The sequence below is a fragment of the Nilaparvata lugens genome, chromosome 4 (assembly GCF_014356525.2).
Source record: "Nilaparvata lugens isolate BPH chromosome 4, ASM1435652v1, whole genome shotgun sequence".
Classification (NCBI taxonomy): Eukaryota; Metazoa; Arthropoda; class Insecta; order Hemiptera; family Delphacidae; genus Nilaparvata; species Nilaparvata lugens.
Window position 1 is genome coordinate 24,364,662 of NC_052507.1, and position 14,669 is coordinate 24,379,330.

The window sequence follows — 14,669 nt, forward strand, 5'->3', positions numbered from 1 at the left end:
CGAGAGCAGCTGTCCTTGGGCAACTTGGATGACAGCTCAGTCCGGTTTTCGCCCAACTTTGACTCGGCCCAACATCCAGCCTCAGCTCTCAGCCCACCACAAAGCACACGACGTTTAGCGAAAAACTTCCCAAAACTTTCGGGCTGTAATTTCGGAATTAAACGCCGCTCAAAGCGCCCAAAACTCAGCCGGGCCCAATGTCCCAATTATGTGACGTAAGAACACACTTTCACCAAATCGAACATAATATTGCCTCCGGTAAGGCTAAGGCTCATTAGCTTCAGATATTCGGTCGATCGACTAACAAACACCAGTTTCTCCCGTTCTAAACTGTATCAGATCGAAAATACAGCCGGTCAATTTCACTGCCAACTTGTCTTCCTCACTTTTACTTTATGATAAATTTAAAAGTCAAACGGTTCAAATAAGACATCAACCGTTAACTTGAAAGTGATCTACAGTACTAAAAGGCCAACACAGCATTCAATTTCCAGTCATGCGTCCTGATAAATCAAAATCTACTAAGCATAAGTCTTTACATACGACTTTTCATAATAGTTTAAAATTTGTGAATATTATAATTTGTTCATTTACAACTTAAATAAGAAAATAATTGATTAAATTATTCTTACAGAATTGTAATTGCCTTATTTGCTTCTAACAATTCATAATGATTATTCGGAATATATATATGGATCTGATAGTGGAAATTCATGCTGGAAAAATCAATTGAATTTGAAAGGCCACAACCAATTGATAAACTGTATCCACATTTCATATTTATCAGTGAATGTTCTATCTTATATCATATTGCGAGATACGTATAAGTTATACCAGGCTATAACAAGCCTAAAATATAACTTTTCTTCAATTCAGAGTTTTTAAATTTCAACAGATACTTACAAACCAAACCGATAGGAGCTAAGGACCTACACAATAGATTAAAGAGCTGATAAACACTCATCTTACCTGAAAGAAAAAAAGTTGAATTAGTCAACTGATTTTATTAGTTTGATTTAATTAGTCAACAAATCATGATTATTTTTCCTGTATAGGAATATCTAAAATAATTTTTCAATATTTTGAGTTGAAGCTTCCAACTTATTTTAGTACTAGTATAGAGTACAGAGTTAGTAATACAAATTTCATTATAGCCTACATCCTACTATTCCAGTTACATCAACTAATATCACATAAGAGGTTGGCTTGGATAATTACCTATTCCGATTGCGTAAACAGATCTTCTTATGAAAAACAAAATCATACCAAAAACATTCCTGACTAATGAACAGACCATAATCAGGGCACCCTGGATCAGTGAACTAAGTAATAAATGGCATGGTAGAGTGTACTATGGAAAGCGGTGGACTATGACTGGCTTTTAATTACAATGCAATTATGTAGGAGTGTGAATTAATGAGATGTGAATGTTCAGTGTACATGGATTAGAAATTTAAGGGATAATAAAATGAGAGAATAATTATACTGTTAAAGAATGAAAAGTCCAAAAAATACGAGGGATTAAATACGAAAATAATTTATTATTTTTAGAAAACCATAATACCCTCACACTACTACTATTCAATTCGGATCGATTGACAACGCCCTCCCTATGTGAATACAAGTAGAATCCAATGAGGATTTTATACAGACATAAATAATCTGATTAATTTTACAACAAATTTTCAAAGCTCCATGAGTATAATATCATTATTGTACATCCCAAACTCTGCTAGAATTGTTATATCGTTACCGTATATTGTACGGTTTTCAACATTACAGGAGCTTTACCAAGAAACAGGATTAACGATAAGCATCCCATAGTCCATCTACTTATCCACCATAATTCCATATTATATAATGCAGATAATGTAATGTTCTGCTTTAATGGGTTTTTTCAGACACACCGACGAACAAAGATAAAAGGCGGAACGGTAGAGTAATAACGACAATAATTACTGTATCAATTTTTTCTGATTTCATTTGTGTACATTACAACAGAGGAGAGGTGTAGGTGCGTTGGTTCGTTACTACACCACATTATAGCAAGATATTAGATCAAGCAATCTGGTTAGAATTCCTCGCCAATCCTATTAGTTGCCTTCTATCAGATAGTAGAGCTAGAATGGTCAGTTTCACTTTCACTTTTGCTTGTTATGATTTAGTTTGGTGATTCCATACGGGAAAGACTTGTACGATACTGTTGTGCTAGGTGATTGCACGTAGGTTTATAAAAGGCGTGGTAGAATGTATGAAGGTGTTGCAAAGCATGATAGGTTAGATGCGATAATAATTGCAGTAACAATATAATTTCCTTTGTGTGTGCAATACTTTCAACTGCAATAAAAGAGTATATTCTCCTACCGAATAAACAAGTCTATTCATCCACATGCATAGGATAATGGTGTGAGAAGAATTTCAGACAAGCAAGAAAGAAGGTACGTTACCACGATCAAGATCACGATTAAAAGTTGCATTTTAAGAATTGCAATTACAATATAAAATAATGAACTAAAACGTAAGTGAACCAGAATTAACACAAGGAATACCTATATATAAAGGTGAATGCTACTATCAAGGTATAGAGTGTTGGGGGTAGTTATTAATGCAGAAGGTGGTAAGAAGGCAGTGATTCAAGTAAATTAACTGAATAATTCGGGTCGCTACAGAATCTCTCGTCATAGGCCTGAGGATCTCTTATCTCGAAAATAATAAATTTATGAATAATTATAAATGTTTTTATAAAATATATCAATAATAAAAAAGACACCTTAGACTGAGTTAATTTTATTAAATTTAAGTTTGTTGACTATCTTACTTTCTGGTATAGGGACATTATATGAAAGCGAATGATTTAAACGAACATTTAAGTTTATACGTGATCAAGAGAGAAAAATTCATGAAATCCCAAGATCATGAATTCATGATTATTGAAGTTTTCAGGATCATTACCAACGTACAATCGTAGTTATAATCATGAAAACACTGTAACAGAAACACTGTATTTGCATCAGTATAACACAATAGCAAAGATGAATCTATAAGCAAGCATCGTGCAATGTTCTAAGTTACATGATAGAAACATCAACACAAATTTGTACACAGAGATGCAATGCTGTTTATTCAATTTGAACAATTACACGGATGTTGACGGTGTAGTTGATTAAATTCGTTGCTAATCGAAACAGCCGACCGGACCTTTCTGCTTCTGCAACCAACAAGTAGACAATAGGCAGTCACGACCCGACCCAAAATTCACACCAGCTAATTTGTTAGCGCAGTGAAAATCTGCCTGAACATAAATTGAATTTTCAAGCAGCTCCTTCACTGCAAAACAATCCGAATAATGCAGGCTTTTGTCCAGATGGTGTGAAAACTCCCATACAAACGCTCGAGTTTTGTAACTACCGACATCTCTCCTACGCAATCTGTGCTTCCTATCTCCTCTGCATCTTTGCCACCCGACTCCAGTAAGCCAACAGCCAACACGACTTGCCTCATCAACAATACGAGCTGAACTTGTAAACTTAAACGAGGATGTGAATTATGTCGCCATTATTCACCGAAGGTTTATCTACCAGGATAGTCTGTGTGACAAACTGGTAAATTGGCCTCTTAAGAAATGATTCCGGGTAAGAACTAGTTGTGGTTATTTTGTCTTGATGTAAATGATAGATGAGAGAGTTTATCTATAAATATTATGACAAATAATAGATCATGGGCATAGAGTAAAGAAAACTATATTATTTATGTCATATCTGGTATGGGTTAGACATTTTTCTAAAGCTACTCAACTTTCAAAGGAGAACAAAATGTTTGAAAAAATAAGAAGTTGAATAATTTCCAATAGCTACACTTATACTGCTACTCCACTACCACCAACAACACTTGATCATAGCTACATCTATATTGTTGCAAGTTTACAGGACATTGTTGCAGAATACAGTACTTGCTTTCACACACATCAACACATTGGGAAATATAATGGAACAACTATTTTCAAACTGATGAATTAATTTACATACAGTATATTGATTCCCTATCCAGCTCTCACATTGGACTTCATTAGGATTGATTGAACAATCGAACAACTCGATTGTTTTTCAGATTCATCAAAGTAAGTAAGAATTGAAAATTGGAGAAATAAACAAATTAAAAATACAAAAATTAAAACATACATGGTAAGAGCGCAATACGGTATTGTCAGAGTCCAGTAATACGTGAGGCATCGTTGTCATGATTACTGACATGAATATTCATTGAGTTCCTTCATTTACAAAGTAGCATACTTCCATATATACGGTGGGGAAGATTTCATTTATGAGGAAGGTATTCTTCCACATAGGGATCATCCATTATACATTGATACAATAACTCATCTCATCGAAAACTGAATTCTGATTCAAAAAATCGTAATATTCATTTCATGATTCAATCTTTCTACAAGGTTGATGAATGATTGAGAAGTGCGATAAATAATGTACGACATCATCGTCAAACTGAGGTTTCTCACAATAAATATGGAACTCACCATCACTCTATTCTTAACTACTAGAGCAGCACTCAAGATGTGAAAACGTAGCATATATCATGAACTTAATTGTTTAAGTTTTACAGCAATGAACTACATAAATAGATCTCAAGATTATACTGTATGTACATGAACATATTTCAGGAGTACTTAGCCTACACACAAAAGATGAATCAATGACTGTATGTTATGTTGTTAAACCATGCTGCCTGTATAACTTTTAACTTGCCTTGAAATCCCAGGTAAATCAGCAACAAGAGCAACATTTTAGTAGTTGCAAGTTACAAAGAATACTTTCTAGACCCCACCGCAAACTGTTTAGTGCAGCTTAATTGCTTGGTTTACAAAGTTCTACTATAACTTAGGTTCATACGCTTAGGCATGCATCACAATAGCCATAAACGCGCAGTAATGGTGCACCATAAAATGAACGCAATAAAACCGTCCCCAGTAGAACCATTCCATACGACCCGGATTCCGGAAATTGAATCGATACATAATGCCACCACAGCAAATAGGAAAGATAATGTGTTTTAGTGGCTGCTTGGAAACCTGGAGATTGGATATTGGGACGTTTGGAGCTTATAAAGTCGTAATTTTTATTAATTACAACTAAGCTATCAGTTGACTTTTCGGAAATTCTAAAAACACTCCTATCAAAAAAGGTATTCATATCCAATGATTACATGAATCCGCTATAAAACAATTGAATTTCTCGATAATTATTGAAAAATAGATGAGAAATCAGTTACGGATATAGGATACATATATAAATAAACGCACAGTAAGCAGCTCAAGAAGAATTCTTCTATTTTAAGAGAAGGAAATAATTTAAAATCTTCTCAACTCTTTGAGCTACTTTCTGGAATAATGAACTTTTCCTTTTTAAAGATTGTTCGCCCCATATACCTAGAGAAAGGTAGTGAAGGGTAGATAGAGTCCCAGACAGTGTAGAAGAGAAATAAAATCATAATTATCAAATTTTTCTCAATATTTATAGTTCAACTATATTACTCAATAAATAATCCATTATCTTTTGATCAAATCGTGTCGCATTTTACTTTTACTGTGGATAATATTATGGTGACATCCCATCGAGTGAAGGGTGGACAACTGTTGTAGTAAAAGGTCACCTGTTACTATTCCTTTGCCATAACTGGATCACTTTTGTTCGCCAATCACTTTCGCTTGCAGCGGCACTCCAGCATCCAGCATCCAGCACTCGACTTGCCCGAGTTATTACGAGATGAAGGAAGAAAAGGATGAAGCGCCAGCCAGCATCTGCAGTGCCAGAGCTCGTTGTGTTTGCTTTTCGCTGCAACCAGTGACGCAACTTGGCCTAGTTCTCTCTCTTTCATTCTCTATTTTATCCTGTTCAGACGGTAAGTACTCCAGCAGTCTTCCAGTAGGACACAACAGCTGTATCCCAATTTTTCTCTCTGAGCCAGTATTGCAACTCTTCAACTCACACAAATATGCACCTTGTATCCGTCTTCATTGTTCTTCGCCGATTTTTCCACGCAAACAAACAGGTCTCCCCTGATAATAGCGCTCTCGTTTTCATTTATCAGTCTCAAATTGAAATGTTTCCCAAGATCGTCGATTGTTTCTTTTTTCATCCTGAAAACTGTTGTTCTAAACTAGACAAAGCATTGCTACATTGAGAACTGTTCAAATCCAGATCTAGCACCTGCCTTATCAACCGTGACTGGTAACAACAAGTCAATAAACTAATACCCTGGTCAGTTAATACCATACAGCATACACCATACTTATACTTCATATTCATGTAGTATGTTACTTAAAGAAATACAACCTACATTTATTTTTACATGTTACATTAATTACTTTTCCAAAATAAATTGAACTTCCTGCTGAATGTGCACATCTTGCAGTTAACTAATTTGAATTTTGATGAGCTACAATATATTTCAATAAGAGCACACAGTTCGGGGTGAGAGGACCTGTCTTCAGCTTATATTGAATAAATTACATAATATGAAAAAAGCACTGTTTCCTCCATCCCTCCTATTCACTATTCTACAATATGTCGAAAATTCCACGATTATTATGCCTTGGCTAGATTAGGTTTAATTCATTTTGCTTATTGTGGGTAGTTATTGAAAAATTCTCAATTAAAATTTGTAGTGAAGGAGTTTTGGGATAAATGGAGGCCAACAAAAATAGTTCCTCAACCAATGTACAGTACTGAGTATTACGCAACCGAATCAATATTCTCTCAAACATTGGAAATATCAATGGAATTACACAGTAATTCGGTAGGTAATGTATTCATAGACTCATACAGCATTAAGAATAACGTACAACACTATTAAACTCTAGGATCAGGACTGGACCCAGCTGAAGAACAACATGTTCCCACGAAGAAGATGCACACGAGAAAATTCGGCCTTCACGTTTGCCAAGAAAACATTCCGACACTAGCTGTGCTCAGAGATAAACGCCGCAATATTAAATTCATCGAACGTTATCTTGTACAGTTAACTCGATTCTTTTACCGCAAATCGTGACTTGGAATCAGTTTTAATGGGCAGGTAACCACGGCTGTTGTTTGTATTATTGAAATGTCAGTTGCAAAAATGTTTGGTTTGAAAAGGTAAGCCACTGAACTACCGATGGAGGAAAGTCTTTGATTCTACTCACATACAAAAATGAGTTAATAGTTTTAAGTGGAAACTAGAAGGAGATAGAGGGGAGAAGATAGTTTGAAGAAGATATGAATGAATGGATGAAGAAAGAGAAAGAACAACATTGAAGGTTTAGATAGAGAAAACTCATAAAAGAGTAAGAGTAAGAGTGAGAAAGACTCATGGAAGAGAGTCTTGAGTAAGAAAGAAAAGGAATTGATAAAGAGAGATAAAAAACCTGTGATGTAATATAAGTCACAATGGATTGTAAATTGTGGAACGATATGATTTGCTAACGGGGAAATTCACGTGATATGTTTGAAATAACACAGTCCCCATTCAGTTCTGCAGGTAAATAGTGATTTATTTCTCTTTGATATTTCAACTCACATGAACTTCATGTAGGCGGCTATTGTCTATTGATTGGTGATATTCCAAACTCAAGAGAGGCATCACTCCTACCACATAAAAAGTGTATTCACGTTCAATGAGTCTATTCCATATTCAGTTTACTTTATCTCACTTTTATTTGAGATTCGAAAGAGTCTGAAACCGCAGAATAAGAGTAATTTTATATGACTCTTTGGGGATATAAAGCAATAATCTTTTCAACAATGCTGACCCAAAACTATGTTTAAAACGAATAAATTGGAGACGTAATATAAAACCATTTCATAGAGTTAATTGTTAATATGAATAATCATGTATTATATTATAATAATAAATATCATATACTATTTTATTATCATGAAATAAAGGCGATTATACTCAATTATATGAGAGAATGATAAGTATTGGAATTATTGGAGGTATTAACAAATTGGAACATGGAGGAATTTAGAAATTTAAGGAGATAAATTTATCAAAAACATTTCTCTCATCCATTCCATTTCTGTAAATACGATTATCTCATCCATCTAAATCCGGCTACAACACCAACACGAACGAACAACTTCTATCCAGAAAATTTTACAAATTCTAGTTCTGATTCATCTTGATAAAATTCCAATCCAAGCATAGTCTGAGATTAAACACCGCAGACAAATAATGGAATGCTCCATCATCCATGCAGATCTTTAAAAGGTCGTTATAATTCTACAGTGACATTGCTACAAGGAATGCTTTTGTTTTCCAGCTATCATTATTTCTCTGGACCTTGTTTCTAACAAGAAGCATTGAAGTTCCTTCAAAAGTTCAAGGATTCCATGCTCCGGCTACACTTATGAATGTCATTTCTTGATAGATAACGTGGACGGTATCGCAATCATTGGGCTTTTGTATGTAGGAAAGAACTACCTATTGCTTTCCAAAATTAAATTTGATGTATGCCCTGAAACATTTCCGATGTAAAATTAGCCTTAATCAATTGGAATTTGTAAATTCTATTGACAAGAAATCACGTTTTGTTTTAGTGGTCATTATAGATTGATGAAATGAATTAGATTTAGCTACCCACTAGATCAGAGAAGATTACAGCTTGGTGAAGATGATGAGCGAGTAGAAAAGGAGACTACTTCAAATTATGTTAGTATTTGCAGAGAGAATCAACGTTTGAACTTGCAAATACTTAATAGATTGCTTGATTTCAGAACTGACAATTAATATAACACAATGTAATTCCATTTTTCCCCGTTTATAAGCAGCCACTATTATACTCTACGCCACGGTACCTTTTTTTAAAAAAAAAAAAATTGAGCAGGCTCGTTACTATCATGAAAATTACTAGAAAACTGCACCTTAATACTTTTGAAATGTAACATTAATTTTTGTGGTTAAAAGAATAATTGAATACTGTACTCAAATGCGCGGAGATTCAATTGAAGAGACTAGCTAAATGAATCCACAAAGTAATTTACCTGTGGTTGATTATTAAACTAATTAAAATCATAATTTCTACAATAGAGATTCAACCCGAATTGCAGAATTTTTATAGTCTAGGAGCAATGACTAATTACTGTTATAACCAACCATTTTTGACATATCTATTAGATTGTTCAATTCTTATAAATTGAAAAGTGAACATTTTGCAAGTTAGTACCTACTGACAAATAATGTTATTGTCTAAAAAGTTTTCTACGTTAATTTATTCCACCATACGATTTTTTCAGAAACTTATTGCATAGATACTTGATATTTTCTCTAAAAATGAAAATTGCATATTTCTATTAAGAATTAATTCAGCAACTACCATTTGTTATCAGCACATCAACATCAACAAAGATATAATTTGGATATAAACTTGTCCAATCAAATTACTCTATCCTTCATAAAGGTTATATGCAAATAAATAGACCTAGTAAACCTATGATTATCCTTGGTCAATTCGACCTCGTTCATGAAGGTAAGATAGAATTCATCTTGAAGTCATACATTTTATTCTATTCATACATTCATTTTGAATATTTATGTATTCATCATCATTTACAATCAACTCAAGGACAAAGAAACAGACTACAGTCCAAAACTTCTTTTCATACAAATTTCATAAAATAAATTGTCCAAATAAAGATACTTTTTGCAGCCATATTGGAGAATCAGATCCAAAATATAATCCAAAAGATGGAATGCACCATGTGGATGAAGTTAGGATAGGCCATGTTCCAGATTCAACCGGTAAACCTATTCTATGAGCTGTTTAATAGAAGCTACTCAAACCTCATGAAACATAAGATACTACAACATACATTACTAGCTAACCTATTCATAAGAAAAGTTCGAGACTCTGATAAGGAGTAACGTGCACATTTTCTTCGCATACTTTGTTCCTACATAGAAACTTAGAGCATGAACCCCTAAAATATCACAAGTAGGCTATAAATAATAGCGGAGTAAATATTTGGAAGAACATTTTCTATCAGCGACTTTTCTCCCATTAAAAAGTCAGTTCTGCCGTACACTACACAGTATATACGGTAAAGCTTCTGCATACTATATGACTCAGTCATCATATCACGCGATAAAAGCTCGCATGTGTTGGGATCATATAAAATGCTGTATGAAAATCAAGTGCAGTAAAAATAAGCTAAAGGAAATTGTTAACCTCGTAGCTGGATAAGGATTTTCTCTACCCTTGACCAATTTTCGCAACGCCAGAGGTTCAGTTGAAGATGTATTTTAAACGACGCAGGAGAACGTTATTCATTATTTTCTACGCATCTTTGCACTTTTATAGAGACTTGAAGATCATAAAGTTAATGAGCACATAGCTAGCTCTATATTCTAAAAACTGTCACATGAAAAGAAAAGGAGTAATATCTCTTTATAATATTTATCCGTATTTGTTCAATATATGATACTACAGGATTTTCCTGTAGAAGTGAAAGATCCTGTTTGAAAAATACAATATCCAAGATCTTTTGTTTGGAAGATCCAAGTCTTGAAAGATGCAAATTAATATAAGAGAAGAGAAGAAGTAATTTGGAGAAGGCATAGAAGCTAAAAAGATGGTAAATTGCAAAAATGTGGAGCAGTTGGAGGAAAATAGAGGAGAGGAATAAACAAAAATGCTTAACTGTTTCAATTAGAATCAAATTATAATTGTTAGTAACGGGGCATCATTTGACTCTATCATCAGCTTTATAATACGCAATCACCATAGACCGGATCTCAGACATCATCAACATTTCAAGAAAATTAGTTTCACTAATGACCTACAAATTCTACGATAGTCTGTCTGTCTGGTGTATCTAGTTGGTTTTTTCAAGTAACCTATTTGAGAGCTGCTTTTTCACACGTTACTCAACCGTTATGACCTAATCACTACCTCGAAAATAGTATATTATTCACCTAGCATCAAATTTGCTTATTCAATTTCTACAACTCCCACGCTACGAATTATTAGATATTGTAACTTTAAAATTCATGTCCAAACTATGTTCCAAATGAAAAGTACCTACTAGAAATGCCCGGTGGACCCGGTGGTGCTTACATAATTGGTCAGAGCACAATTCAACTGGCATCCAGTGAAATGGAAGCTTGAATAAACGGACTTGCGTTTATTCAACATCACAAATTCTATTGATTCTGGAGCAAATGTAGAGCTAGCTGTTTGAACGCTCTGCTGAGTAATATCCACAAGTGGATCCAATGTTTAGACGGCTCGGACCTTGCAGCCGCGGTTACAGTTGAATTTAACCCTGTGGTGAAGGAATTTTCCTCAGATAGAATCCCTTTAAACCGGAAAACAATAGATTGTTGGATGGAAATGTTCTACATTTTGAGATGAAACTGCTTCCACTTATTTAATGGAAACAGTACAGTATTCCAATAAAGTATATGAGCGATTCAATTAATCAGATTCTGTCATTCTTTTGATATTACAAAGCGCATTTTGATAGGGATTTCAATTTAGTTATTTGATTAGAATTGGAATTTTTGTCATGAGCCATAATCAAGCTTCATAAATGAATGAGCACGCACATTTTGATTAAAGACTCAACAAAATATACTACTGTACTAATTTTTCTAATAAAAAGTTGGGTTGAAGTAGAAACTCACTAGGAATATATTTTTTTTGAATCGTATAATATTGAAAGGGATGCCAATCTAATAATATGTATGCTCCATACATTAATTTCCATGTGAATTTATATTCTGTGTGAACGGTTCTCCGAAATTAGTAACAGAATCAATGTTCAGTAGTCAAATACCTTTTGAACTAAACTACGAGTATAATATTAAGTTCCATTGTTCTGATCCCCTCTCATTTCCGAAATCTATCTGGTTTGTAGGGGTGGTGGTGGGACGGATCACATCATGACGGACCAGACGGACATGTGTGGCATACGTCATCTTATAGGCAGTTGTCATCCGTGATCAGATCGGAGTGGGATCGGAAAGCTGCATGATAAGTGTGACCCGGGCTTCAGGTGTTGTACCCTTCAGTCTGTGCTAATAATAAGCTGTGTAATTATTGCAATATTCATAAAGCTATTTTCTCTTTCCTCCCCTGTTTTGTCAAAACAATCAAACTCTGCACAATTGGATATGCAAACTTCTGTGACTATTAGTTTTGGTAAATCTGAACAATCTAACCATGTATGCTCACTACAGTGTTCTCTCCACAGTTCTAAACTAGTACAATTTTCAGGAAACTCCAATCCATAGCCTGAACAAACCAAGCCATAGGGATGAACACATTTCAGTTACTAGTCAAGTAACACGATTTATTATGGATATAATCAACTTTGAGCAGGAAGATTATGAGTGTTTTACACACATTCACAGGTAACGACTTTCCAAGCAGGAGGTACCAGCATTGTAATTTAATTGATATCGTCGGGGACAGTTACCAAGGAGTAAAAAGCTATTTGCTCTGCGATGGCTATCTAATACTCCCTATCTCACTCGAGAGAGATCCTTCCTCTATATCTGTCTCTTTCTTGCTACGCTTTGCTGGACATCGGTAAATATTAATTAAATTCACTCTGGACGGGCACAATCAATTTCACGGGGTCCGAACTAGCATTGTCTCCAGGCCAGACTTATAATCCAATATTGAAACTAAGCTCTGTGATAAGAATCGAGACTGATTTCCATTGGTTGCGGCAATATTTGCTCGAATATTAGGCTTTCCTTGTTGCCAAACCCAATCAGAAAAGCTTTTCCAACAAGAAATCAATCAGTGAACGCCTGATAGAAAATACTTCAGATTTGTTTACTTCTATTTTGTACCCAATAAAAATCAATAATCTATATTTCTTAAACTTTCGAAATATTTTGTGTTTACTATAAACGCTACATTGGACTCTATTAGTTTTATAATATAGGTCTGCTGATTATAATAACATTATTTTCAATTCTTCAACTAAATGAACTATGAGGAAGAACAAAATCGCAACTACAGGCTTACCTAATGTAAACAAAAATTATAATACACTATACTTTGGAGAAGAAAAATGAAGAAGATTTAGTATCCTATTATATTAAGCGAGCAATTTCTGTATATTTATATCTGGTTATTCATGTTCAACGGATCTCGAAAACGGCTCTTACGATTTTCACGAAATTTGGAACATGGTAGGTTTATTATATAAAAATTTGATTGCACTAGGTCTCATCCTTGGGAAAACTCGCTGAACGACATTAAAAGGATAATTCATCCTTGGCTGAAACAGCTGAGACTTTCGTCGTCTGTGGATGGTAAAAAGTGAGCGAGTGATTCTGTGGAAAATCAAAATATCGCATCCCCGAAATTCATAAGCTGACGTATAGCCAGCTGTAAAATATAAACACGATCATTTTAGAGAATTGTGTTCTGTTTATCAATAAATAAAAATAACGAGCGAAGCTCGGTGCCCTGATATTCCTATACTATTAAACGAGCAGCTTCTGTTTATATGTTTAGATGTTTGGATGTTTAGATGTTTAGATGTTTGGATGTTTAGATGTTTATATGTTTGTATTTCACCGGATCTCGAAAATGGCTCTAACGATTCTCACGAAATTCAGAACATAGTAGGTTTATTAGATTGCACAGGGGTCTCATCCCTGGGAAAACTCGCTGAAGGACATTAAAATGATAATTATTATTCATCCTTGGGAAAACAGCTGATAATAATTATTTCGTCGTCTGTTGGTGATGAAAGTGAGTGAGCGAGTTCATGTGTGTGGGACTGTGTCAAAATTATGACTCTGCTGTTGAACTTTTGTAATCATTCAATCAGGTACTTAGTGCCGGTTGAAAAAAAGCCGGGTTAATTTCAATCCTGATTAATTCCAGTAGATCCATCTTTTTGAAATAATCTTCTCTGATTTGGTTCGCGTGAAGTTAATCAGGATTAAAATTTAACCGGCATTTGTGCAACTGGGCCTTTGTGAGGGAAATTTTTGCATTGTTCTGGGAATTAATCTCAATCTACTGTGATTAGATAGAACATTTCTGTATGAATGTTATTATGATTCCTTCTTTTGTAATAAATTTTTCATGCTTTTGTACTCCAGAGCGAAGCTCGGTCCCCGATATTGTATTATATAATCATACAGTTAAAACTCATGTACACTAAGATTAAGAAAGTTTTTCTTAAACACATTGAATTTAGAGTATCGTAATCAATCCCAATATAAATAAGTTAGTGATTAATGAATTCTATCTTTTCATGTTACCTTTTCCACTGAATAGCAGCAAGCTCACTCAATATCGAACTTCTCATAGTGAGTCGAAGAATTGTGGTTATAGAAGTCTCACTGTAACTTTGAAGAATACATAAGGTTTTTCATAGCTCTCTCTTATATACTCAATTTCAACATACTTAAAATTCTATTCTAACCCTTATTAGGACCAATAACGATGGATAATTGGGATGAATTTCCAATGAATGATTCATGATAATTGAAAATTTAGCCACTACTACCATTGAGGATTGAGTTGAGCCCCACTTTATCAAATTACATCCACCACATCACTGTGAATAATATAATTGAGGGAATTGGAACAAACGATATAATTTTCAGTCAACGAAATATTGTTATCTTCCATGGCTCTAATCTAT

At 34.3% G+C, this 14,669-nt stretch overlaps 1 protein-coding gene across 2 annotated transcripts in view; it reads right to left on the reverse strand.

The window, feature by feature from the left end:
- LOC111064041 (mucin-5AC) overlaps positions 1-14,669 on the reverse strand; it is a 294,202-nt gene that overhangs the window by 277,342 nt on the left and 2,191 nt on the right. The gene's annotated exons all lie outside the window — the stretch shown is intronic.